The 25886-nt window shown below is 38.7% G+C and overlaps 2 protein-coding genes and 1 pseudogene across 4 annotated transcripts in view; 1 reads left to right on the top strand and 2 right to left on the bottom strand.

Moving 5' to 3' along the window:
* LOC147176483 (tripartite motif-containing protein 44-like) overlaps positions 1-2983 on the bottom strand; it is a 48464-nt gene extending 45481 nt beyond the window's left edge. Inside the window, exon 1 of one of the 3 annotated variants that reach the window (XM_086073933.1) lies at positions 2794-2983. The gene's annotated coding sequence lies outside the window, so the exon portion shown is untranslated. Of the gene's footprint in view, positions 1-530; positions 675-1986; positions 2098-2793 lie in introns of those variants that run through there. The other 2 variants (XM_086073936.1, XM_086073934.1) reach the window with 2 other exon arrangements.
* LOC147176480 (inactive serine protease PAMR1-like) overlaps positions 1-25886 on the top strand; it is a 111826-nt gene that overhangs the window by 31371 nt on the left and 54569 nt on the right. The window lies entirely within an intron of this gene.
* LOC147176482 (5S ribosomal RNA) lies at positions 16507-16615 on the bottom strand (annotated as a pseudogene).

Here is a 25886-nt window from a genome sequence, read left to right as displayed (position 1 = left end):
AAGCAGGAAAATCTGCAGTCACGGAACTATTTGAGTGCAAACACACGCCCTTTGTTTACTGATTCACATTAAGTGCTGGCTGTCTGTGTAGGTTGATGCCTGAACCCTCGCTTACAGAGACAACACATTGTTTGCAGTATGGAACAGAAAAAAAACATGAAACATTGTGTCTTGACAAACATTACAATATAAAGTATTTATCTTTCGATAAGTTTGAATTGAATCCCTTCGCGGTAACGCTATATATCATGATATGAAATTAAGAGTAAAAAGTAAAACCATTTTAAATGATTAATTAGTTGATGAATAAATCGCTTTTTAATAGATTCATTATATACTCCATTAGAGAAGCTAAATTACAAAATAAACAGAGATAAAACTGATTTCCTGTATACACTATTGCTGCTGAAACAATGCAAATTTCTCCACTGTGGGTCTGGGACTAATAAAGGTTCTTTCTTGTATTGTAATATTGCTTAATGCTATCTTGGTTGACAGTTAAACAGCTGTAAACCCTGTAGTGCACTCACCATCATCAAGCCTTTTTTTGCTCGGTCACGGCAACTAATGGAAGCTGGCTGTGTTGTTTACCTCGCGACGGTCCTACATTGTAACATTGGAAAGTGGAAACACGCAGCCAGAAACTCTCAGCTTGCGTAAGTTGGACAACAACAATAGGCAAGTAAGACTACATTTGACATGATTCTTAGACACGGAAGCAGGAAGTAGTTCTAATTTTGGTACGACGAAAACATAGACGCTTGTTAGCAATTAGATGCGGATGAGAATGAGAATGTGAATGTAAGCATAATGGAAGTAATATGAATTAAAGACGACAAACTGAAAAGCTGACATCCATACATACTAGGGATGCACTGAAATGAATTTTTTTGCCCAAAAACAAAAACCGAAAATGAGAAATGCTTGGCCGAAAACCGCAAAGCTGAAAAAAATTATGGCATTTTTCTGTTATCAATGCATTTATTAAAATCAATTAAAATTATAATATTCTTATAAAATATTTAGGCCTATTTAGCACTGGCATTTTAACAAAGCACCATATAAATTGAAATACCTCCACACCACAGATATGTTGGTGAATGGTACATTAAACACCAAATGTGGGGGTGAGCAACTGAGCATTTTTATGTACAGTAGTTCGCACCGGCGGGCACGGATGCGTGTGGTGCGGTGCGGATGGCGCATTTGTAGACTATTTGGAGTGGGGCACCGTGCGGCGCACCTAAAATTGTCACATTCACATTTTCACCAACTTTAAAAAATAAATAAATACATTTCTTCACAATCGACTCGGAGAAAGGACTGCGAAGTCACACATGGCGTCCTGTACAGATCTGTAGTCACCCGGAGATAGTGGTAAGTGTTTACTTGTTTAAAACCGTTGATAGTGAAGAGGGTCTTCCGCCCAGATTTAGTCATAACTGTTTTAATTATTTATTTCCTCAGTAGAACATTAATCTGTGGATGTGTCTTTGTGAGTGATGTCGCAATATTCTGCCAAGTGTCTGTAATCAATGATGTGTTTAAAGTCTGATGGTCATGACTGGGATCTCATGACTGGGATCTCATCAACAATGTAATCAATGATGTGTCTAAAGTCTGAAGTCCAGGTGGGCTGTTTGGAACTGCCCTTCAAGATAGTATAAAAAGGTTGTAAGTGTCTGTCATCGACACACTAGCGAGGAGCAGTTGTGCTTTTGTAAATCCGCTGTGTCCAAAATATTCTGCAAAATAAATCCTTCCAAGGTCCTGTTCACCGATCTCAAGTCTGTATTCAATGAATCAACAATCTCTCTACCCAAACAACAACGAACACGCAGAAGACAAAGATAGTCTTCTAACAATAGCAATAGTGCTAACATTAGCTAAAGTATTTAGCACGGCCACCAGAATGCAAGTGAAAAAGTGGAAGCTGGGGCTCTCATCAAACAAAAAAGGACAAAGGAAGGCGCTGCAGGAGCTCACCTGTAGTGCAGTACCCGGCTGCGCTCTCTCTTTCGACATAGTTTACCAAGCGATGCCCCTCTCCTTCTCCGGTGTGCACAATGAAGCTACCGGTACTCACAAAAACCAGCGAGCAGCGAGGCGGGCACTCACCACCTCAATTGGTGTTTAATTCAAACAGATGCTTCTTTGCAGCGTTTTTTTTTTTTTGCTTGCGTCACCACATCCTCTTTCGGCCATATTCTTTCAGATTAAATTTTATTTCGACCGAATGCTGAAAATGCATATGTTTTGCCATTTTCGGCCGAAAGTTTTCGGTGGCCAAATATTCGGTGCATCACTAATACATACATACATCAGGCACACCACAATACAATGTTATTTTATGCATTATGTATTTTTAAATTAAACTAATTATCCAATTGCAATAATAGAATGCAATTCTCCTGCATTGGAAGATGTGTGTTCTTTTATTTAATTATGTTTCCACAAATCTAAAAAAAATTGTTGTTGTCAAATTTACAGTTCAATACATTATTTTACAGAAAATATAAGGTCCACCTATAGTGAATTTAATCTGTGTTTACATGTGCTTGTGGTGGAAGGGGGCAGGGTCGCCAAAGTGGGATTTCACACAGAGTGCTATTCAAGCTCAGACCGCCACTGCCGTTCCTACTGGCAACATACACACACATCTCGCAGAGGAGGGGGAAAAAACTCTTCATTTTAATAGCGTTCATACATCATTACATGTGCATGCGTGATATTTGCAGGCTTCTACCTTACACGAACGCACACGGTACTCGGGAGTGTATTAAGTTTACTTACCGATCAGTGTTTTCGTGCCTCCACCACGGCGTTTCTGACACGGGATTGATTAAGACAAGTCACCTGAGGAATTAGCTTTACATCTAGCGTCGTAAGAGTACGCGACGGGTTTTAACTTATATTACTGATCTGTCTCATGAACTTTCTGCTTACAGTGGAAGATTGTAGGGAGGAAAGTTTACTTCCTTGTTTTCCGACTTCCGCGTACGTCACACACGTCACGTACACGAGTGATATTTAAAATTCTGTTTAAACAATACGTAATAGCGTGAATTCAAATTTCTAAAATAAATCAATTAGAATTTGAGCATAAATTATTATTGTTGATAATTATATTATAATAATGTTGAATACAAAACATGCTTTATTCCAGATGCTAAATGTTACTGATGAAGACAAAAACAAGCAGACCTTCTTCATTTTATTAAGTACTTGTATTCCTAGATGTTATGTTGTTAGAAATGCATATTGGTCAAGCTTTCAATTTTATTTTATTTTATTTTAGTTTAGTTTAGTAAATTAACTGCACTCAGGTTGAGACCATAATGAGAATGACAAGCATGAAAATGAGCTTGCATAAGACAGTTTCTGAGGATTTAGGGGGAAAAAAAACTTGTTTCTGTAAACAGTTTTCCAGATGGCTTGTTTCAGACGATCTTGCAGATAACAACTTTCGATGTAAAAATCCTGTGCTGGGGTGTTGTTGTGGTCGGCAATTGTGAGACAGGTTGGATGTACAGTTCTACTGAATTTTCTTAAATTAGCTTATGATATAATGAATATTAAATTCACGAGAACCTTGATGGACATTGCTGCAGTCAGCATACCAAGTACACGCTCCTTCACAATTTACAACATCCTTGTGCTGTGTGATAGCACTCCACATCTTAGAATGGCAGTTTTTTTTTTTATAGACAGCCTAAGGCACACCTGTGCAATAATAACCATGATGTCTAATCAGCATCTTAATATATGCCGCACCCATGAGGTGGATGAATTATTTCAGCAAAGGAGAAGCGCTCACATATTATGAACAATATTTGAGAGGAATAGGCATTTGATTTTGCACAAAATCTTAGCTCTTTGCATTCTGCTCATGAAAAATAAGAGCAAAAACCAATGTTGTATTCAATAGCCTACAGTATACTTTTTATGTATATGAAGAGGACATAAAATTTGCATTGCCCCCACACCAAATCTACATTATACACTCTAAAAAAAGTTGGGTCAAAAATAACCCAACTATCGGTCAAAAACTGGGCTGATCCTCTACTTTGGTCGATTTGCCCCAAGTTTTAGTTAAGAAATGGGTCTTTCAGCGTAAAACAACTCATAAATATTGGTCAGATCCTTTACTTGGGTCATTAAAAAATATATATAATTTTAAACCCAGAAAGTTGGGTCAAATTGACCCATAAAGTGGATTGGTCCATTTTTTATCCATAATTGGGTTACTTTTGACTCAACTGTTTTTAGAGTGTACTTTGTACAAAGTTATGACACATAAATGGGCTATGTTTATCAACCTCGGGAAGCAGGAAATGTTTTGGTTTAATTGGTAGACATAATGTGCATTTTAAAGTAGGTATTAAGTGAAGTTTCCTGCTGCTTTCTCCTTCTGTTCTTTTTTCTTCATAGGCCAGCCCTGACAGACAATGGAAAAGCAATAGATGTCTAGGTCAACAGAAAGAAGAGACATTCTAACTGTTCTGTGTATTGTGCTCCAAAGAGGCTGCAGAGCTGATCTTCTTCACAAAAGCAGGATTTGGCCAATAATTGTTGTCCTCCCTCTGATTTGAAGGACATGCCATAAACAACCATAAATAATGTTCCAAGAAAGATGAGAGTCTCTACTCCAAGAGGAGAATGGTGGTATTCTTGCCAAAGAGAAGGGGATTGCTTCCAATGATAGATAGCTACAAGTCAGGTTTTTATGGTGGCTCAACGAAAATACAGTTAGCTGCAAAAATCAAATATTGCTCTGCATGATATATGCTGACGTCATATGATTGCATTCACTTTTCAGCCATTGCCAGTATATGTGAAATATTTTAGGACTGGAAGAGTAAACAAAAGGTCAGGACCCATCCATCCTTGGTTAATTGATATGAATCCAATTGGCATTGGGCAAAAGGAGGCCCATACCTCTTTCATTTGCAAATAAACACAAGTAAGAAAGAAGCAGTGTAATACTCCAAACAAGAAAGAAGGAGTGTGAGGTTTCATATTTTTTTGCTAGAAGAATGGATGCGAAACCTGTACTTGCCTTATGCATCATTTTAACTTTGTTTTACTGCTTTTCAGTTCATTGGTCATCTTTAGATGGGATGTCCTCCAGGACATCTTAGAGTGATTTAGTCCCTTTTTTTGTCCCCAATCGCAATTATATGTTAATTTCCTGGCTACTCATTTTTTCCTCTTCATCACTTTGTGGATGCTGTTGTTTTTCTCCCCTAACTTGTCATAGCTGTCAACTGTAATGCTATCATTATCTTATCCAGCTTATCTTCATATTTCTGTACTTCATCACCACAAGGAGGTAAAGTAATTTAAAGTCGGCATATCAAATCTGCTGCCTGATTAAGTAGGCCCTACTTTAAGTACCGGCTGGTAAATTTGGTTCTTAATATATCTGAATACATTAACAATCCCGCCCACAAACAAACAGCACACACATTTTAATTCTTTATGAAAAACGTTGAATGTTTTGTTTTCGATGTGTGTATGAGTGCGAGCAGCAGGGGACAAGAGGGACATAAAAGGTAGACGGTAAATATAAACAGTACTTCCCTAATATTACTGAATGAATCAAAAAGATGAATCATGATGAATCTAAAAGAAAATGTTGTTTTACAGAGGGAATATTTTCTGTGACATGGTTTAAGTTGGACTTTTACTGAATGTGGCTTGTCTGTATGTGCATGCAAACTCCTTTGAAAGGCCCTCGCAACAAGCAGACTGACTTTGCTGTGGGTCTACATGCCCACTCAATTTAGGAAAAATGGCTGAGCAGTGACAATTTTTGGACCAACTCCTAAGCATTTCAGAACCAGAAGTTCAGGCACATTTCATGGAGGTTGATTTCCTAAAGCTCACACATGCTAAAAATACATTGCCTGGTTTTAAGCCATACACACAACACACAGACATTGGTCAGTCCGCCTCAGCATGCTCTCTGGGTGGTCGCAAGGTTGCGCAACGTCACCATGGAGGTGGATTAAAAATGGTACTTCATTTATTTTGCACCCTTACAAGGCCCTCAAAGCTCTTTTTGATTCTACTACTCATTCACCTACTGATGACACAGTATAAGGAGCAACTGGGTGTTCAGTATCTTGTGCAAGGATACTTTGACGTGGTCATAATGGCATGGGATCAAACCCACAAGTCCTGGGTTGGGAGACGACCACTCTACCACTGTTCCACACTGCCGCACAAGAAGTAGTTACCCACTGCCTCTGCGCTTCTTGTTTTCATCACAGCCGCATAACCCACCCCCAAACACACTGTTGCTTTGTGATTGGTTCAAACCACCAGTGGTTCGGATCGGTGAAAATCAGCGGGCTTGGTACAAGATGGATACTCGGGGCGGGGGTTTGTGAACTCACAAATACCATGAGAATTCAGCTTATAGGCAAGGTTAGACAATGACAATGCTCACCCCACAAGGTGGGGTTTATCAAAGACTACTTCCAGATTTATGCAGTGGTGAGGATGGAATGACCTGATCTCAACCCCACAGAACACTTGTGGGATGAGCTTTGGAGTGCTGTTCATGCCAGAGTGACCAACACAACCACGTTGTGCAAGAATGGTATGTCACCCCACAGCATTGTGTGACCATGCTGCTGACCAGCGTGAGGTGGTCAGGTACGACTCCAGGATTTTTGGTGCTAAAGGGTAGCTTGACAGATACATATGATGTCTGAGAAAATTAATTATTAATATATTTTTTAAATATAAAATAAAGTGCAGAAGTGGCTAAACTGGGGCTACACAGATTCCTGATGGTGTTATAGCAACCCCTAATCCCGCTCAAACGCTGTCCCCGGAGGAAGTGCCAGGCTGTCCTGATTGTTTTTTTTATATTTATTAAAAAAATTCCCCCATACAATAGAACAAATACAAGAAAAAACAACAACAAACAAACAAACAAACACAGAATGAAAAAAAAAAACTGGTGGATTGTCACAAATTTGCACACAAAGCGAAAACATTTAAATGTAGATACATTTAAACGGACAGCAGCAGATCTTATAACACTAGTGACTAGAAATCAAATATTTGGTGGTTCATAATTAGCAATTGAGCAGTATCAAAAAGGGTTCCCACACTTTTACAAATGTATCTCCTAAATTATTTTTATCAAAACGAATCCGCTCCAGCCTTACATACTGTGTCATTTCATTTAGCCATCTATTGAAACATGGGGCTTGTGGAGTTTTCCAACTTAGTAATGTTCATTTCTTGACTACAACCATACTGATCTTGGGAACCTTTTTTTGGTGAAAGGGAAAGGTCAACCCAAATTTTGCCAGTTTACAATCTGACTGAACCACTATTTTACATGGTTTAGAAAACCAATCAAATATTTCAGACCAAAAAAATTCAGTACAGGGCAAAGCCAAAACAAATGTGCAAGTGAGCCTTCAGCAGTACCACATCTATCACACAAAGGAGACACAGATGTAAAACTTTGAATTGAATTAGTCTGTACCTGGAGTTAATAGAACATGTTTGTATGCTAACCAGTCCTTCCTTCCATAACTCTTCTGAAACATCAACACCTAAATCTACAGCCCAGGCTTCTCTAAGATAACTGGTATCCACCGGTGTTTTAAAAACACTAATAAAGCGAGGGTTCAAATGTTTCGACTGTGGCTGCAGAAGTAAAAAAAATCATAAAAGCTGCATGATGGTTTGGCTATGAATTCTGGAATATGATCCTGCACAAAATGTCTCATTTGGAGGTAGCGAAAAAAAAATGTGAATGGGGAAGATGGTATCTTTCTTGAAGTTCAGAAAAAGGAGAACATTTATTGTCGCAATATACATCACTTATAGTATTAAGTCCTCTCTCTCTCCAATCCTCAAAAACCCTGACCATCGACCCAGGTTTAAACATGTCGTTTTTTGTTAACGGAGCATAGATTGAAACCTTTGGGAAACTAAAGTTTTTTTTTTAATCTGCGTCAACATTTTTATGGAACTTTTAAGAATGAAATTGCCAACTGTTTGTTTAATAAGTAATTGACTATAAAAAAAAAAAAGCAATGCTGGAAGGGATGTACCTGAAGCCAATATGGATTAAACTTTTACCCATAGTGGGTTGATATGACTTTGGTCTTCCATATTGGAATTCAACTGCCAAAAAGTAAGGACCCTCAAATTAGCGGCCCAGTAGTAGTGTTTAAGTAGAGGAAGACCTAAACCACCTTCCTTTTTGTCCTTTTGTAAATGAATTTTGGAAATACGAGGACGCTTATATGCCCAAATAAATGAATTAATAACAGAATCTAGCTGTTTAAAATATGTAGATGGCAAATATATATGAAGGTTTTGAAACAGATATAGAAACCTATGGGAGTATAACCAATTTTATGGCATTAATATGACTATCAATGAAAGAGGCAGCAAATTCCAATTTCTTATATTATTTTTAAGTTTATCTATAGCGTGCAAAAAGTTTAATTTAAATAATTGCTCAGGATTTCTTGAAATGTTCAGTCCAAAATAAGTCAAATGAGTTGTTACTATTCTAAATGGCAAATAATTCAAAAATTCCTGCCTCCTGATTGTCAAATGAATGAATAAATTAAGAAATTAACATCGTGTCTTGTTACTAAAAACTTCAATTATCCAACACACCAAATAATAATCAATTGCAACAGCATAATAAACAACTTGGCATTAGCAGAAAAATAAACAGGCTTTCCAACTGTAAAATATAGTTAACTAAGAAATGGTCTACCAAACACATATTCCCTTACTTTATGCTACACTGATAACGCTACGAACAATTGTCCAAAAGAAATCCATATACACACAAAACTTTTATAGCTCAAACGTTTACAGGGATGTCAAAGAAAATATATATTCATGTGCTTTGGAGGGTTTGTAAAACTTAATGAAATCAAATTTGTATTCTGTTTGCCAATAAAACACTTTACTTTGGTGTTCCTGGATATAATGTATTTTAAGCATCTGAAGATCAATTTAATTATGGCATCTTAAAGTTTGACTCAAAATTGTCCATTTCAAATTGATTCTATGTGCTCCAGTTCAGAATCTGTCCCACTCTGTCAATGCATCCTAGGTGTTTTTACATGTATTGTGTAAATCAACTCATACTGTCTGCTTCCCCCAAAAATTGCACTTAATGTTCAATGCCTCTATTCCATCTATGTATTTGAATAGGAAATACGCAAATTGGCTATTTTATCAATTTTAACGATTAAGTCTTCATGACATTATTGGATTGAAAAAGAAAATCAATGTAAAGCAGACCAGAGAAATACAATAGAACATTAATTTAATGTAATAATTGTTTCCCTTTTTTTTGACTAAATGAACATCTAAATGAACAACCTATTCTAAATGTTGCCTCATTAACGATAAATTCTTATTTCAGTAAATGGCTAAGAAGACCTCCTTTGTATGTTTAGATTAGAAGCGAGAGATTCAGTATCCATTTGTTGTAGCTGTACTTGTAAGTCAGAATCTTTTCATGTTCTGCACTGCTTCAGTGTCTTGGCATTGACTGCACCATCCCTGCCTATCTTGTTTGATCCTAACTTGCTATCAACCTCTTCCACACACTCTGTGATCAGGGTAACTCTCTTACGCCACTAATTGTAGGGCAGTGATATACAAGGAGCAGTTTTCTGTTTTTATGGTTGACTCTTCTCTCAGAGAGGGAGAAATTGAGTGTCTGGGGATCACCGTACATGATTAGTGGAAATTAAAGATGGTAGTGGGAAGCTTATCTGTGGTCCTCTGGGGTTTAAGATGAAATAAAATCCAATTTAAGTAGAATTTACTGGTCTGGATCATCATAAGCACCTGCCTAATATTGTCTAGGTCAGCCTATTGGTGCCAAAATAGTTTGAGCCCACTGAGGCATGGACTCCAGATGCGGTGCTGTGGTATTTGGCATCAAGACAGAAATTAAATTGATGGGGCTGCCATGGAACAGACTTGTACTGTGCTGCCCAGCTTGTAGAGATCTGTGTGTCCAGTAGCCTACAGGGTGTACCTTGCCTCTCGCCCAAAGTCAGCTGACATAAGCTCCGACTCACTTGCAACCCTATTGAAGACAAGTGGCAAAGAGGTTGGATGGATGGATAGCAATATAGCAAATATATAATATAGTATTAGTTATGTTACCGTAAAAAAATATGAACAGTATAACCTCAGTATTTCCAACTGTCATGCACACTTCTGTCCAGCCATTATGGATGGCTGAGGACACAAGGAAAAAGATTTGTGTTTTACAGTAATGACATTCAGTGTTTTTCCCGTGATGCCTCTAAGCAGCCCCCTAAATGTGGTCAATACTCCTCTCTCCTCCCTGATGTGTGGCATCCTGGCAATGGTAGGGATAAAAATGAACTGGTTTTGGTTTGATTTCATTTCATCGCATTAACCAGAAAAATTTCATCTAACTATAAAATTATATAATTGTATTACTTAGCGCCATCTAGTGGTGAACTAAGAATTCATTTGTTTTAAAAACCCACTATGTACAAAATGTACAATAATGTGCAAAACAAATATGTTCTATCACATCAACATAAATATTAAAAAAATATATAATCACAGGTCGATTAATCGCTAATTATATTACATAGGTCACGTACCGCTTTATAGAAAGTTGACATGTTTTGCGGCCATCTTTCTGCTATGGATACCCCAAAGAGAAGAACTTGGTAAATGTAGGTGCTCGCAGTTATTGTCAGACACAATGGGTTGACCGACGCTTAACTTCCACAGCTCGGTCCTGCAGGTGGTTGTCGCCAGAGGTGGGCACTTCCGTCTCTTATCGCTTCTTGTCGTTGACAGGCAGACCCCTACATTTTTGGCGAGTGCCCACCTTTTCAGCCTCGATAATGTTATAACTTAAGCAGGTTTTCGTCCGTCGATCGGGGTGAGTTCAGACAGTCCTTCTCAGTCCGTGTGTTATTACGAGGCTTCGCATCATAAAACACACGCAGAAAATGTGGACACTTGCCGAAAATAAGAGAGATGGAAGTGCCCAGCTCTGGTCATCGCTGAGTCTCATGATTCACGCTCCTGCTGCTTGTTTCCCTCTGCTTTGTTCTCTCTATCTTTTGGTAGCTTCTCCTGGTAGCTGCTTTTGTTAGCCGCCCCAGGGAGATTTTGCTAGCCACTTGTTGTTTTTGGCCCTAGTAGACGTTTGAAATGAATTACTAGCTAAAAAAAAAAAAGGACATTGCACCAAATATGAATAATCAACATTGCATTAGTAATGCACTTATTGCTACAAAAAAAATTAACTGTAAAATCCAAATGCAAAGACCCTTAAAATTTGAAGTGATTTTTTTTTTTGTAATGATGAACTATTGTAGGACAGAAATGTTCATGAACATCGGTTTCCTTGCTTTTCTTTTCTCTTTTAACTCAAGTAATGTGTTCTCAGTAGGCATATGTCCAATGCAGATTGCATGTTGAATAGAAAAAAGATGAGGGGAAAAAACTATTAGGCTCCAATCAGGGGCCAGTTCCAGTTGTTTACTTCAAAGCGATTCAAAGTTATTGTGACCGTCACATTAATATACAGGTAGTATTCATGTCATTATCTCTGCTGGGCTGTTTCACACATTATCATATTTTATTCTCACCTAACCTTCAAGCACAATCAAAGTTAATTCATGAGAAATAACAGGCAGACACGTTTGAGGACATAATTGACGAATGACGAGTTTGTGTTGACATAAAAATGAATGGCCTCATGATTGGCTTCAGTTGAGATTATGATAACCGCAGTAAAATGTGACTCGTACTCGTTGGTGTCTGCAGTAAAAGCTTTATTTTTTAGTTTTACAATATATAGTAATTGGTCAGTTTTGCAGGATTAAGGTATGCAAAATCAATTGATGCGGTGACAGGGAGTCTGCTTTGTAGTCGTGTTTCGTGGCTCTATTTTTGCCGGCTTTTCAAATATTGAGTTCCTACCCAGTGAAACTTAAAAAGAATATGCTCATGATCTCCTTGAGCGTTTTTTTGTTTTATTCATTTTTTCCTTTCGGACACATTATTACAAGTTACATCGATATCATCCGAAAGAAGGGCTGACGGGTAGAAGCCATGGCTTATTAGTAACCCGTCCCCATTGATTCTTACTATACGCATCAGTCATATACATTGATTATGATAATCATTGATTCATATCGTTATCAATCCCAGACTTAAGTCTGCACAGATGCGTCCTTCCTCGACAGATGCGTCCTTGATTATCACACTTGTTTGGAAAATAAATGGTAAACATATTCCCCCCAAAAAAACACACAGATATAAACCTCTTCTTTTTTTTGCATGGAAGATAACATGTCCAATGGCCAAAAAGCTGGCAGTGAACTGAAGGTAACATGCACCTGTCAGTCAAAAGTTGGCAGCATTTGCCTTATTTCTCTCCTTAATACGGGGGAAGATGAGTGACTGTAAATGCATTTGGCTCTATAACTGAGGTAATTAGAGATTTAAAGGTGGGTTACATTTACTCCATTTTTACTCATGCAACCTTTTCTAATAAAAAAAAAAAGGAGAATCTTTGGCTCATGTGTTACTGATATCACCGCATGGAGGAGAGAACACAAGTGAAAATGAAAAACTGAAAAAAAAAACGTGAGAACAGCTTTGAAAGGCAAGAACAGGTTTAGCAAAAGGGTCGGGTGGTTGTGTGGAGGAGCCAGTAAGGTGCTGAGTGAAAAGATAGAGATAGAATTCCATCTTCACAGATGAGAAAGCAGTCTGCAAGCAAACAAAAGGATGAAAAGATGACCTGCAGCGTTTTTCCCGATTGACAGTTGGACAGGCTGCCATCTTCCTGCAGCCCCTCCCTCTCGCCCTCTATCCTATACTGTGAATCTCCACTGTCAACTCTTAAAGCAATGATTGGCCTGCCAGAGGGCGAACACAGTGCTGTGTCAGCAAACATTAATGGAAAACTACCTGTCAAAGCAGATGGGGGGAGCTATGAAAAGCATAGGATGAAAAGGAAAGGGTAGATGAAGAACAAAGGAAGGGCAAATCATTACAAAAAATTAAATTTAATGACTGTTAAGATGCTCAATAATTTGGTTGCCATCGTGACCCAGTGTTTTTGTGTATGTGTGCACGCGCGTGTATGTGTACATGCCTTGCAGTCTGCCACTCTTTGTCCCCTGTCTCTGAATGAATTCAAGACTAGTCACAGTGAAAGCAGATTAACAGATTAAGTGGTGTGCTTCTGGGAAAAACAAAAGCTAGTACAGTGGTTGAACGTAGGCAGCAAATGGAAGGATGCCGCAACAGATCCTTTCGGTGTCATTCCTATGCACTGTATTAACGCAAAAGGTCATGCAACTGTGTGACGTGTTACCAGACATAATAGAGAAAAATTCAAATGACTTTGCTCAGGATGAGTGAGAGCAGAGAATTGGAGCTCGAAATCATTAGCATGGGCTTTGGTTGCGGAATAACCTGCAGAGAATCACAACGACTGCTTTTATCTCTCACCGAGTTGCAATCCTTTTCAAAATTGCCTTGCAAATACAGCGCTTAATCCCAAGGGATTAACTTGTATTTGCATGCATGTGTAGCTCCCTGAGGAAGAATTTGTTAACAAATGTAAATATGGAATCAGGATTTCAATCATTGGAGGGACACATATCATCCTTTTAACTATCCTCACATATTTCCCGTCATTCCTGTTCGTCTTTCTTCCTTCTCGAGTTCCCACTGTATGTTTTGAAACAAGATCTCGTTGCCTCAAAAATAATTGGGTCCCTTCCACAACACTCAACACATGGCAACAGATGTGTGGCAGTAAGTGTGAAGGGGGAAAGCACAGGGGCAATTAGAAGGAGGCAGACGAATGGAATGAGATGGAGAGAGAAAAGGAAATGGTGGGAAACTACAAAGAGACAAATGGGGGAACGGGTAGAGGAAGGGAGGGATCACTGGGAAGAATGAAAGGTGCGAGGGGGAGGGGGTAGGGGTAGGGGGAGGGGAGAGAAATGAAGAAGAGTTAGGAGGTTCTCAAACACTTTGCACAGTAGATGCCACATTCTGTCCGGCACAATATGTGGGCCGCCTCTATTTATACTTTCTCTGTGTCACGTTAGGGCAAGCACACAAGTCCGGAATTGTGCTTTTGCACTTTTGCAGCTCAACACAATGACCGCCTACAGACATGTGACAAATTTAAGAAGAATCAATATAAACACTTTAAGTAAAACTGCACCGTGAGCAATGAATACTTTGATTCCCAACTATAGCTAATGATACTATAAGTAATATACAGTCAAGTATAATAGTACATATATGAATTAGAATATAAATCGCCTCTATAGTGTTGCAGTGACACTAGAATTTACTGCTTTTAAAGACTGACTGGCCAAACTGGCAGATTATACTTCGGAGAGAGCAGTGAAAATGATCAGACAGTGCCTTTTGAATCACCCTCGTTCCTGGAAATAACATCCAGAAGTGGAACACGATTGTCTCTTTAATGATGACAACCAATAGGAAAGCAAAACTGAAGTCTTATCATGTTTATTTTGGTATTCATCATGTGTCTTTTACTTGCAGAAAGAAATGCTTGACAGAGCTGAAAACAAGCAAGGTGTTCATGTCCGTACTCTTTCTACTTTTTGTGTTATCTGGCATTGTTAAGCACAATTCCATGAAATATGTAGTTTTTGTCACCCAATCGTTCAGAGGCAGATCTGAGAAAAAAAAGTCTCTGCACAGCTATCACTGTTACAAACCAAGAGCTGCTGCAGTATAACACAAGCACACATGCACAACAGTGCTTCTTAGATATTTTCTCTAACTTTCTCCACCTTATAGGAATAAGAATCCCCCCATCATCAAAAAACAACTCTCCAATAATAAATAGTAAGGATGGGCATGTACCGATACCAGGTATCGGTATCAGGCCGATACCACTCGTGACGCCTTTTGTGGCCGATCAGGAACAAGAAATTATCAATTAAAAAATATAAAATAGCCATTAATTTCATGATATTTTAAGGAAAAATGCTATATTGGGATACATTGGAAGTTATATGCCATTGTTTCCGCCCCACTATTTGAGCAGCACAGAGCTAGATACTCATTTCTATATGACCTTGGATTATACAACCAAAGTCACCAGCTATAGCTCAAGGGAGATGTGGCATTTTACAGCGAGGGATAAATTGTATCCAGGTGCAAAATAGGAAAATTGGAGGCAATCCACAAAGTGTCACCTTTGAAATCATGAGAAATGAAAAGCTAAATCTTGTCTTTCATAATTATGTGTGTATGAGAGATGGACAAATCTTAAATGGGACACTCGGTGAGCTGCCTGCTGCTCTTGTCGTGGAGGATAAAAAGTGAAATCAAACCTATATTGAATGTGTGCAAAGTAGTGATTAAACACTGCAACTGTCAAAAGCACAGCACATGGGAGAATTGTGAATATTTCTGAAGGAGCATTGTCGAAAACAACAACAACACTACTTCCTGTTCTTTGAAGTCACCCTTTGCTCTTTCTCACCCATGCTGCACTCCCCCTTGTGCTGTCCATCAGCAGGCCATAAATCTACACTCTCATCTGCTGCTGTGCCTCTGAAGTTCAGGAATGTCATTATGGTATTTGGGGCCGTGTGAATTATGGGAACACCTGGAATGGATAAAGGGGTGCAGCACTCGTGAAAAAGGAGGTGTTACCGGGCATCGTTAAACCTATGAAAAGCAACATGCTGACATCCCGCTAGTCAGATGGATTAGTCAGAGGTTAACTATCTTGGAACTCCTAATTAAAACTGGAAACGCAGATTACAAGACTGGTCTTGCGATACATGCTTGCATGCCAAGTAACAACTTCATATGGCGGAAAAGTGCAGAGAATTTAAGCCCGCTGCTAGGGAGGGAGTTTGTTTTTAAAGGCTGGGGGGTTATAAAAACACAACATGGCTGGGGTCAGTGTCTGACCTGACTCTTTCAGTTTTGCACAACATGTTTGGCATGCCCAACCGTCCCCGTCTCTATATAAATTGCGACAACATTGTGTTTGTTTGTCTGTCACCGAGGGACACATTCATGGCCCGGTTTTCTTTCAGTATGTTGTGCACGTGTAGGGCATTATAGTGACAGTTAATGGTGATGTGTCTATTGAGTCTGCTGAGTAAAAAAATACTAATGAGTTCTCACATTTAACTTAAAACGAATAAATATTGTTTTATTTGATGCAATGTTAAACAGTTTTTAGGAACATTTTTAATTAAATATTCACATTATTTTAATTCTTAACATTGATGTTGCCTTTGCCAGCGCAGTAAATTCTGTCGAGTAATTTTTACTCTTTAAATTGAGTAAAATATACAATTAGAAGAGAGAAAAATATTCAGTCATCCATCCATCCATTTTCGTCACAAGGGTCACGCCTATCCCAGCTGGCTTCGGGCAGTAGGGTACACCTTAAAATGGTTGCCAGCCAATCGCAGAAGCTTACAGCACCTGGTATTCCCATGCGGTCTCCCATCCAAGTACTAACCAGGCCCATTCCGGCTTAGCTTCCGAGATCGGGCGTTCTCAGGGTAGTATGGCCGTAAGCTCTATTTAGAGTCAATATTACTCAAAGTATTTTTAGTGTGTATGAGAGCATTTGCCTATCACATGAAAAAAACCTAAAAGTAAATTTTGCAAGCAGAGATTTTCACTAAATTTTTTTTTAAGTCTCTTGCAATTGTAAATTGTGGGACCAAATCAGCTCAGTTTAGAGTAAAATTTGCTTTACAGAATTTGCTGTACTTACTTCCAAAATACTGGCATAGCTCTTAGCAAACGGTTGTTTCTCATCTTAATTTTGAATCTTAACTCAAAGAAAGAAAAGAAACAGCTGAAGCGATTCAAACTGACTGCCACAGCTCTCTATCGCTTCCATACCAAATTCAGTGACTATTTTTACATGCAGGCAATAACCCTTTTAAAACCCAAATATGAGCAATATTCGAGTTTTGTAAGGTCATGTAAACACGCGCAATAACCCGAATAAGACCCCTGGGTTACCCCTTGCATAACCGGAATTCTTGCTCATATAAACGCATTTGGAATACCTCGATCAAATGGGGCATTGTTTTTTGCTGTGCGCATGCTGGCTATTTTCTTCGTCGTCATCTTTTCTTCTTCTTCGCTTATTTGATTTGCAAGGAATCTTGGTCTATGTAGTCACAACTTGCATGCGTGGCTCCATCCTACTTGCTAAAAGAGCCTCCCTTGAATACATTGATTTCTCCGCTGCGTTTTCACATTATTTTGTGTCTCTACGGCAAAAACGCCACAGCTTGTGCCTGTATACACATACAACAAATACAAGTAGGCCTATAAAAGTCCGTGCTTCTGGCCTGTAACCAACCGGAAATACTCAAGCTGGTAACATCATCAAAGATGACGCTCGCAACAAAGAACCATACTGCCGGAACGAGGAGGAAACCGACTACTACATTTATTAGCGTGGTGAGTACCATAAATATAATGTCTGCCATTAAATGTATAGTAAGTTAAAAGCGGAAAATATTTTTTTTTACTTAATTACGTTAATTAATTTCGCCCAAATGAGCATGTAAACGGGATTAACTCTGTCCGCCACGCATCTAAACATGTTGCCTCAAACCAAAATTCTGACCGTAACCCGAATATTGACTGCATTAATTAATTGAAGCAAGCTTTCTGGATCACAAGCATGCTGGGAAAAAGGAGCATTCCCCTTGCCGTTTCTAGAAATGAGGAACCATGTCCAAATTGAACAATTAAAATTCAAGAAGTGACAGGTCTTTGCCAGCAACTGATTTGTTTAATTAATGGATGTAATTAAGTTGTATCCCAACCATTCACAAACCAAAAAGCATTCAATACTAACAGAGTTTCTTGATGAAAATGTCTGGAATGAAGCCATGCAGATGACAAGCTCTATGTTATTAAATGAAAAGAAGTGCCCATCAGAGTTATTTGTCAACACACGATATTTCCTCTATATTGCCTTCCAAAACGCACGCACGCACACACACACACGAACACACACAGAGTGAGTGAATGTAGTTTTTCATTTCCCACTAGTTGGCCATGAATTTTGCCATTTAGAGTGACATGTACTTCAAACCCCAGGTGTTCGATAAAACTCGGTCATATCCCCTTTTAAGATAAATTATATTATACGAGGCAGTTTCAAATTGAAAAAAAAAACAACAAATAAAACTGATGACAGCAGAACAAAATTATTGCTTTTATGGGAGACATTGCTGCATTACAAAGGCACATTTGGGAATGACAAAATAAATACATTTGTCATCCAACAAAACGTCTTCCCCAAAGGTTTAGCCAAATAATGTTTGCACGACATACAGTAAATATGTATACAGGACTAACAGACGTGACCAAATATAATAAAAATGAATGAAAATTTAATCAGGAAAGGACATAGTGTTATCTTTTTGAATGCTCACAGATTTTCTCTCTGTGTAATGAGATGATATTACAGTCACCTCAAGGATTTAGGTTAGGAAGTGGGTCACTGTACTTACTCTGGTTTGCTTTTGTTTAAAGTACTGCTAGGTTGTGATAAAACGCCAGACTTGCCCTGCAGGTGTGTCATAATAGCTGGGACTGTCTGTGAGAGAAGTCTGGATGACTTCCTTTTTAAGACAAGTCAGTAAAGCGTGTGACAGCATGTATGTGCTTCTCTTGACAAGTGGGGGAAGTCACAAGACCTGAAGTCTTCTATTGTGTATGGAAAAAGACTTCACAAAGGACCAAGTGTGTCTCAAACCACATGACCACTGCTATTATCTCTACAAGAGAATTAACAGTTGCTCTGTAGATTTGCTAATACTGGGGGGCAAGAAGAGTCACTCTTAGTGAGGCTCACTGAAAGTTTTAGCTGGATTTTAGCTTTGCGAAAACATGCCGCCAAAAGTCACCATTCTCACTGGGTGTCATAAATTAATCACGTCTCTTATGTTTTAAATTGATTGTACATTTAAAATTCAACATAAAACTGGTAATATTCAGGGCCCTATTTTTGCACCCAACTGTGCACCTTTTTCTTTTTCCATTTTAGTAGATTGGGCGCAGTTAGACATATGTATTTGCGTCATTGTGGGAGTTAACACGTTTAACTTGAATCCCAGCCTGTCAAAGCGGCCCCTCTCATGCTATCTAAATTCAGCGCAGGTGAGGATAACAGACTCACAGTTTATGAGGAATGCAAGAAAATCACTAATTGTGGATGATGTTGTGGGTACTTGGGGACCGCCATCGATCCTCAATCATATATGTGTGTGTGTGTGAGAAAAACTCTTAAGTCAGATAATTCATAGCTCATTTGCGAAGATGACCTGCGTGATGGGCGGCACAGTGGCTGACTGGTTAGCACGTCCGCCTCCCAGTGCAAAGGTTGTGAGATCAAGTCCGGGCTTCGGCCTTCCTGGGTGGAGTTTGCATGTTCTCCCCGTGCTTGCGTGGGTTTTCTCCGGGTACTCCGGTTTCCTCCCACATTCCAAAAACATGCATGGCAGGTGAATTGGACACTCCAAATTGTCCATAGGTGTGATTGTGAGTATGGTTGTTAGTCTCTGTGTGCCCTGCGATTGGCTGGCAACCAGTTCAGGGTGTACCCCGCCTACAGCCCGAAGCCAGCTGGGATAGGCGCCAGCAACCCCCGCGACCCTTGTGAGGACAAGTGGTACAGAAAATGGATGGATGGATGGATGGACCTGCGTGATAGTTGAAAGAAGTTCCACAATTATTGTTGTTGGGTCTTCCATTTCACCAATGTGTGCATAAAAGAATAGGATTCAGCTTCTGTCATGTTAGTTATTGTTCCGTGGAATTGCTTTGAAGTCTTGACTTTGGTATTTGGACTGTCACCACTTTGTTTTATGTTGCGTCAAAAGTGGTGAGGAGGAGTGAAAGTTGGAGCGACGGACACAATGCGAAGCTTAAAAAAAAGTTGTTCAAAGTTTTAGGATGGTGACGGTGGCAACACCCAGTGTTTTATTTTCTCTGACTCAAAATGGGACCATCATTTTCAAAAGGCCTTGATATTTACTGAGGTAATGAATCACTGCAGAACGAGAAGGATTTTCTCGCCAACTTGTTGACCTTTAGAAACAAAGTGTCTCTGTTGTTTTCCTCTCCATGCTTGTATCTGCTTTTTGCACTCAAGCCAAAGCTGAATATCCATCAACTCGCATCAGCTTCATTAAGCCATATTTGTATTGTCGTGCCACAATTATGACAGATTGCCCCCAGCCTTCTGTATTCTGCACTCGGTGGTCTCGTCTCACCATCAGGATGGCACGTCAATTCTTATTCAAATGACAATGAAGAAACGGAGTCAGCCGTAAGCCCCCAATTGTTTGCCTCGGGTGAGCTGTTGCATTATCCCACAGATACTGAGGGAGAGAGGCTAGCACCTGGATCCAACCCAAAATAGCTACCTTGAATGCCTGTCCTCATCCCTGCATGCTCGAGTGACCTTCATTCCTCTCTCTGTACTCTTTGTCAACTATCTACTTAACTGATTGACTCTTTTGACATCTTCCCTCAGCTTCAATCAATTTGGTGTGGAAGTACAACATTGCTGAGTGCGGAAAGCCGCACTGCTTGTGCAATACAACAGACTATTATGGTGTCAGAAACACACAATTTACATACAAATGACCATATTACAGAGTTCCTGCACTGTCAATGGATGCTATCATTCAAGAGCAACACCTTGGATAGGTTACACTCTGAAGCCAGCAGAGCAAGGGAAGCAGCAAGGGATCAAGTCCACCCGGAGGAATGTGCTTTTTCAGCAGGGTCGAATAATTTTGTCATCACACGTCCTCTTGCCCTTCTATGTATTGATTCTCTCTGCACTTCAGGCATGTCTGGCACAAAGCCTGTATGACTTTGTCACAGCAAACTGAGCAAATCACAAAAGCCTAAAACTCTGTCAAGCAAACACTTTAAGGCCAATTTACACTACAAGTCTCAGTACGTAATTATAATTTAGTGCCTATTTCTGGCTTTGTTTTTAAATATATTTTTTTAAGACTGTCCATTTACAGCATTAATCCACGAGTTGGTCTTTGCACCTCCAATGTACCATATTTATATCATATTCAGTGTGTACAAGTACCACGGGTTGTGTGTGGGTTCTACGTGAAAGAATCAGTGAATTCATTATAATTAAAACACATTTAAAACATCAACTACAATCAAATTGAATGAACATTTCTTATCAGACGCCAAGAAAATGAAGGGAAAATTAAAATACAGTCACAGTAGATTTTTTTTCCCAAATAATGTACAATATATTTGTATTTAATCTTTAAGAACTGTTTGTTTTTAGATAACATTTAACAATAATTTAAATGGAACCTGTAATTTTATTTCAGCGGAGTGTTTAACTATATTAAAGCGTACTGTTATTGTTCAAACTGTGCTTGATATAGTGTCTTACTTTGTACAATAACCGTGATGGATAGATAGATAGATAGATAGATAGATAGATAGATAGATAGATAGATAGATAGATAGATAGATAGATAGATAGATAGATAGATGGATGGATGGATGGATAGATAGATAGATAGATAGATAGATAGATAGATAGATAGATAGATAGATAGATAGATAGATAGATAGATAGATAGATAGATAGATAGATAGATAGATAGATAGATAGATAGATAGATAGATAGATAGATAGATAGATAGATAGATACCATTTAACAAGGACCAACTACTCCCATTAAGGCCTTATTGATTTTGTTTGATTTTTAGAAAGCTCATCGTTTAGCTTCAGGATTGACTGATGCACAAAGGACTGTTTGAGCTTGACCCTGTTACAGTGTGGCACATGACCGGCGCACGGATGGGAGAAGCACATATTCATTGATTTAGCGCAGGGCTGGGATCGGAGACATTAAATATGCTTTTTTTTAGAAATAAAACCTCTGCCATTTTTTATGAACACTTTTAAACTAATGTATTTTAAGATAATAGCAGATTTTAACAATGTAACAAAACTTTCCCATGATTTTTTTGTATTTATTTCTTTGCTGATTGTTGAGAGGAATCACACAGTAACTACTGCCTTATAGTGAAGTGTGAGGTAACATTTAAAGTTACCAAACATGGTATACCTTGTCCTATAAAAGTCTACAGAGATTAGTTTTCAGGAATAATAGACTTATCCAATATTATAATTTTAATATTTTATTTCCAGCCAACTAATCATCCCAAATGGCTATTTTGGAGGAAGTAACCATTCCATGGCTCATATTTGCTCAGAAATGACTACATCACACAATTTCGGAAATGGGCAGGTGCAGCTCTTTACACCAATTCTGCAGTGAAATGTGGTAGGAAAAAGTAGAGTGAAAAAGAAAACTCAAGAGTCATTTCCATAAGCGCACTAATTCTCATTTACATAGAGATGAACCTAATGCAAATGAGCATGCTCTAAGTGGCACTCCTGCTGTAGCAAGGCAGCAAAACATGGAAATGCCAACACCTAAGAAGGTCAATCAATTGTCATGAAGAGCCAAACTGGTTGCTCGAATAAGTATTCTTACCGTACTTATTATGAAGCTAATATCACATTCTGCGAATGCAAACAACCACATACTAAACAACGACAACAAAGCAATAGTTTGATTTCCCCTGGCAACAAACTGCTTTATTTGCATTCTCAGTGGTATGTGTCAATGCCCGGTTGTGTGTGCATTTTGGCGGAATTTACTTCTTAATTGCTTAATAAATAATTGTTTTACACAAATTTCTAAATTTCCCATATGTGTCTGTGACTTATTCTGAATTTTGCTGTATTGCAACGTAACAGTGCACCTAGTTTAGATAATGCCGCCCTTGCACTAAGTTTCTGGCACCTAGACTGGGCAACGATCCGCCATTTTCGAGGATTAAACCGAAACAAATCTTTTTTTCTTGCACTTTAAATAGACTGACTCATTGATTGATATCATGTCAAAGGCAACATGTTAGCACTATTAGCTAAGCTTACACAGACTGGGCAATTTGAATGCTGGAGGGGGGCACACATTTTTGGCAGTGCTACTGGGGGGGGGGGGGGGGGGCATATAGGACCACATTCTTCGTAACCAGATGTTTGACAAAAATGCTAATTTAAATATGGACAAAATACGTGCATATGTGCAAAATACATTTTTTATATATTTCATCTTTGATACACTTGCATTGTATTGCATGTATAAAAATACCCATTATTGTAACCGACTCAATAACAAAGGGTTTAAAGCAAACAACAAAATATTTTTCGCGCAAATGTGCGAGTGCATTTGTCTTAAATTTGTGATTTTTTTTCTCTCCAAAATTGCCCACTTTAAAAGGTCACAAATGTGCGACTTCAGTTCTTGTAAATTTGTGAGTTTTTTCTCGCAAATTTTCCACTTTATAATTTCACAAATTTGTGAGTTTATTACTTTTTATAATAATGTCGGTAATATTCAAGTTTTGTTCTCATAATTTTTTTTAGATTTTTCTCGGAATATTACACCCTCTCTAAAAAAATTTATAAATATGTATACGTGGCCGTAATACGCCGTCGTATTTTTGTACTCTCTTGCTTGTGGAAATAAATACAGTTTTTCCAGTATATAATTCTTCATATCAAAGCATTTACTTTATGTAAAAAAAAGGTTATATATTGTGACACTATTTTCCTTATGTGAAGGAGTGCAAATGTTTACATCCAATTAAATTAAAATTCCAACATTCTGCATGACATTTTGGAGACAGGCTTTGCAGGCTGAAGCATAACAAATAGGATGGAATTATATGTTGAAATGAATCAGGATTTATTTTGTGCAAAGACTACCATGAAGTAAATCGTATTAAGGGAAAAAAAGAAAGAATCTTAAATGAGGTTATAACAGGGCTTATTGTGATTACCAGGACACGGATTTTTGCTGACTTATACATACTGCAAGATACATTATATTGAGTAGAAATATCAAAGTATTTGCTTTTGCTGCTTTCACCAAAATCCTTTTTTTTTAACTCCTATTCAACTGTGATACAACAAATTGAGGAAACAAAGATTTATGTGAGGAAGAACTGATAAGTAGGGAGTAATCTTTTCCATAATCTGCAAGCATGGCATCACTGAAAGATTGGACAACAACTGTCTTTGTGTTTGCACTTACACACACATTCTCGAATCATTTTCATTTTGCTGTGTGACCTCCAGAAAATGCAAAACTATTCAACTGCACTTGCTATAGATTAATACATCTGAGTTTGTATGGCTTCAAGCTCAGTTCTAAACTTGCAAGATGTAATGAAATGTCAAGCAGAAATATTTGGAGTTAATGAAGGCAAGACTTAAGGCAAATATTTGCAATTCAGTCATACTTTATTTTTTTTTAGCTGAGGAATGTGCTGTTCTCTTTCTTGACTACAACTTCTGTCTTTCTTGAGGAACAAACCCAAAGGCCCTGACCTCCTGTTTGTACCCCTGGTTTGAACAGTCAGGCTTTGTGCCAGCTCTCCCAGCACAACAGCGCCTGGATGTCCGACCCACAATGTGAAAGCCCCTCTCGTCGTTGCCCCAGCCCCCCAATGATTGACCCTTTATGGACGGTATCCACTCAGCTGTGACTAAGTGACTCTCCTCCTATGTGCTGTGTTTTATAATGAAATTATTCAGCCATGCGCAGGAAGTCCCCTGCACTATGTAGCCTTGAAAGAATGCCAGTTACGTCTATCCACTCACACATGGTGAGTCCACTAAGGTGGGGAGACACCCTTCGTTAGTCACTTATTTCATGGCAAAATTCCTACACAGTCTTTGCTTATCCTTTTAATTTTGTTATTTTAATTTTGCTGGTTATTATCAAAGGGGAAGTCAACCCAACCCAATACCTTTCTTTTGTACCCCCATAAGTCAAAACATGGCATTCTAATTAATATTGTTTTTGTGGAATATGAATTAGGCAGCAGAATCCACCCGTTTTGATCCATCTCAGGAGGCAGCCATTTTGCTACTTGCTGTCGACCGAAAATGATATCACAGTTGCTCAGGGCTCAGGTAACGACCAATCACGACTCAGTTTACGAATGTCCCATAACCAAACTTCGAAAACAGGTGAGCCGTGAATGGTCGTTACCCGAGTTCTGAGCAACTGTGATGTCATTTTCAATCGACAGCAAATGGCAAAACGATCGCCCGCCCGATATGGAGAAAAATGGGTGGATTTTGCTACTTAAATGGGAATCCAACCCAAACATTTTGTTTACAATAATATGTTGCATGTGCCCCCACTTTCTTATATTCAGAATAATATTGTGTTCATGGCATTAACCAGCAAAATCCACCCATTTTTATACGTCTCAGGGGGGCGGCCATTTTGCCCCTTGAGCACTGTCGACTGAAAATGACATCACAGTGGATGAAGGCTCAGGTAACGTACTACTGACCAATCAGGGCACACCTGTTTTCTAAAGCTGAGCTAGAATTATCATACTTGAGCCCTGAGCAACTGTGACATCATTTTCAGTTGTCATCAAGTGGCAAAATGGGCTGACATGGATAAAAACGGGTGGATTTTGCGGCTTAGAACTCACAATACACAAACACAATACTAATCAGAATACCATGTTTAGACGAGTGGAGCTGCATAGAGCATGTCACTGTGTTACTGTAAAGACAATTTCGGGGTTGACGTCCCCTTTTAAGTCATAGTCCACAAATGCATTATTAATCAGAGTGCCGTTTTTAGACCCGTGCGGGCACATAGAACTTACTATTGTCGAGAAAATTGGGGAGTTGATGTCTCCTTTATTGTTAAAAAATAAAG

Source organism: Leptonotus elevatus, chromosome 4 (assembly GCF_054856555.1).
Source record: "Leptonotus elevatus isolate MCC_2025b chromosome 4, RoL_Lele_1.0, whole genome shotgun sequence".
Lineage (NCBI taxonomy): Eukaryota > Metazoa > Chordata > Actinopteri > Syngnathiformes > Syngnathidae > Leptonotus > Leptonotus elevatus.
This window is presented reverse-complemented; position numbering and strand designations above follow the sequence as displayed.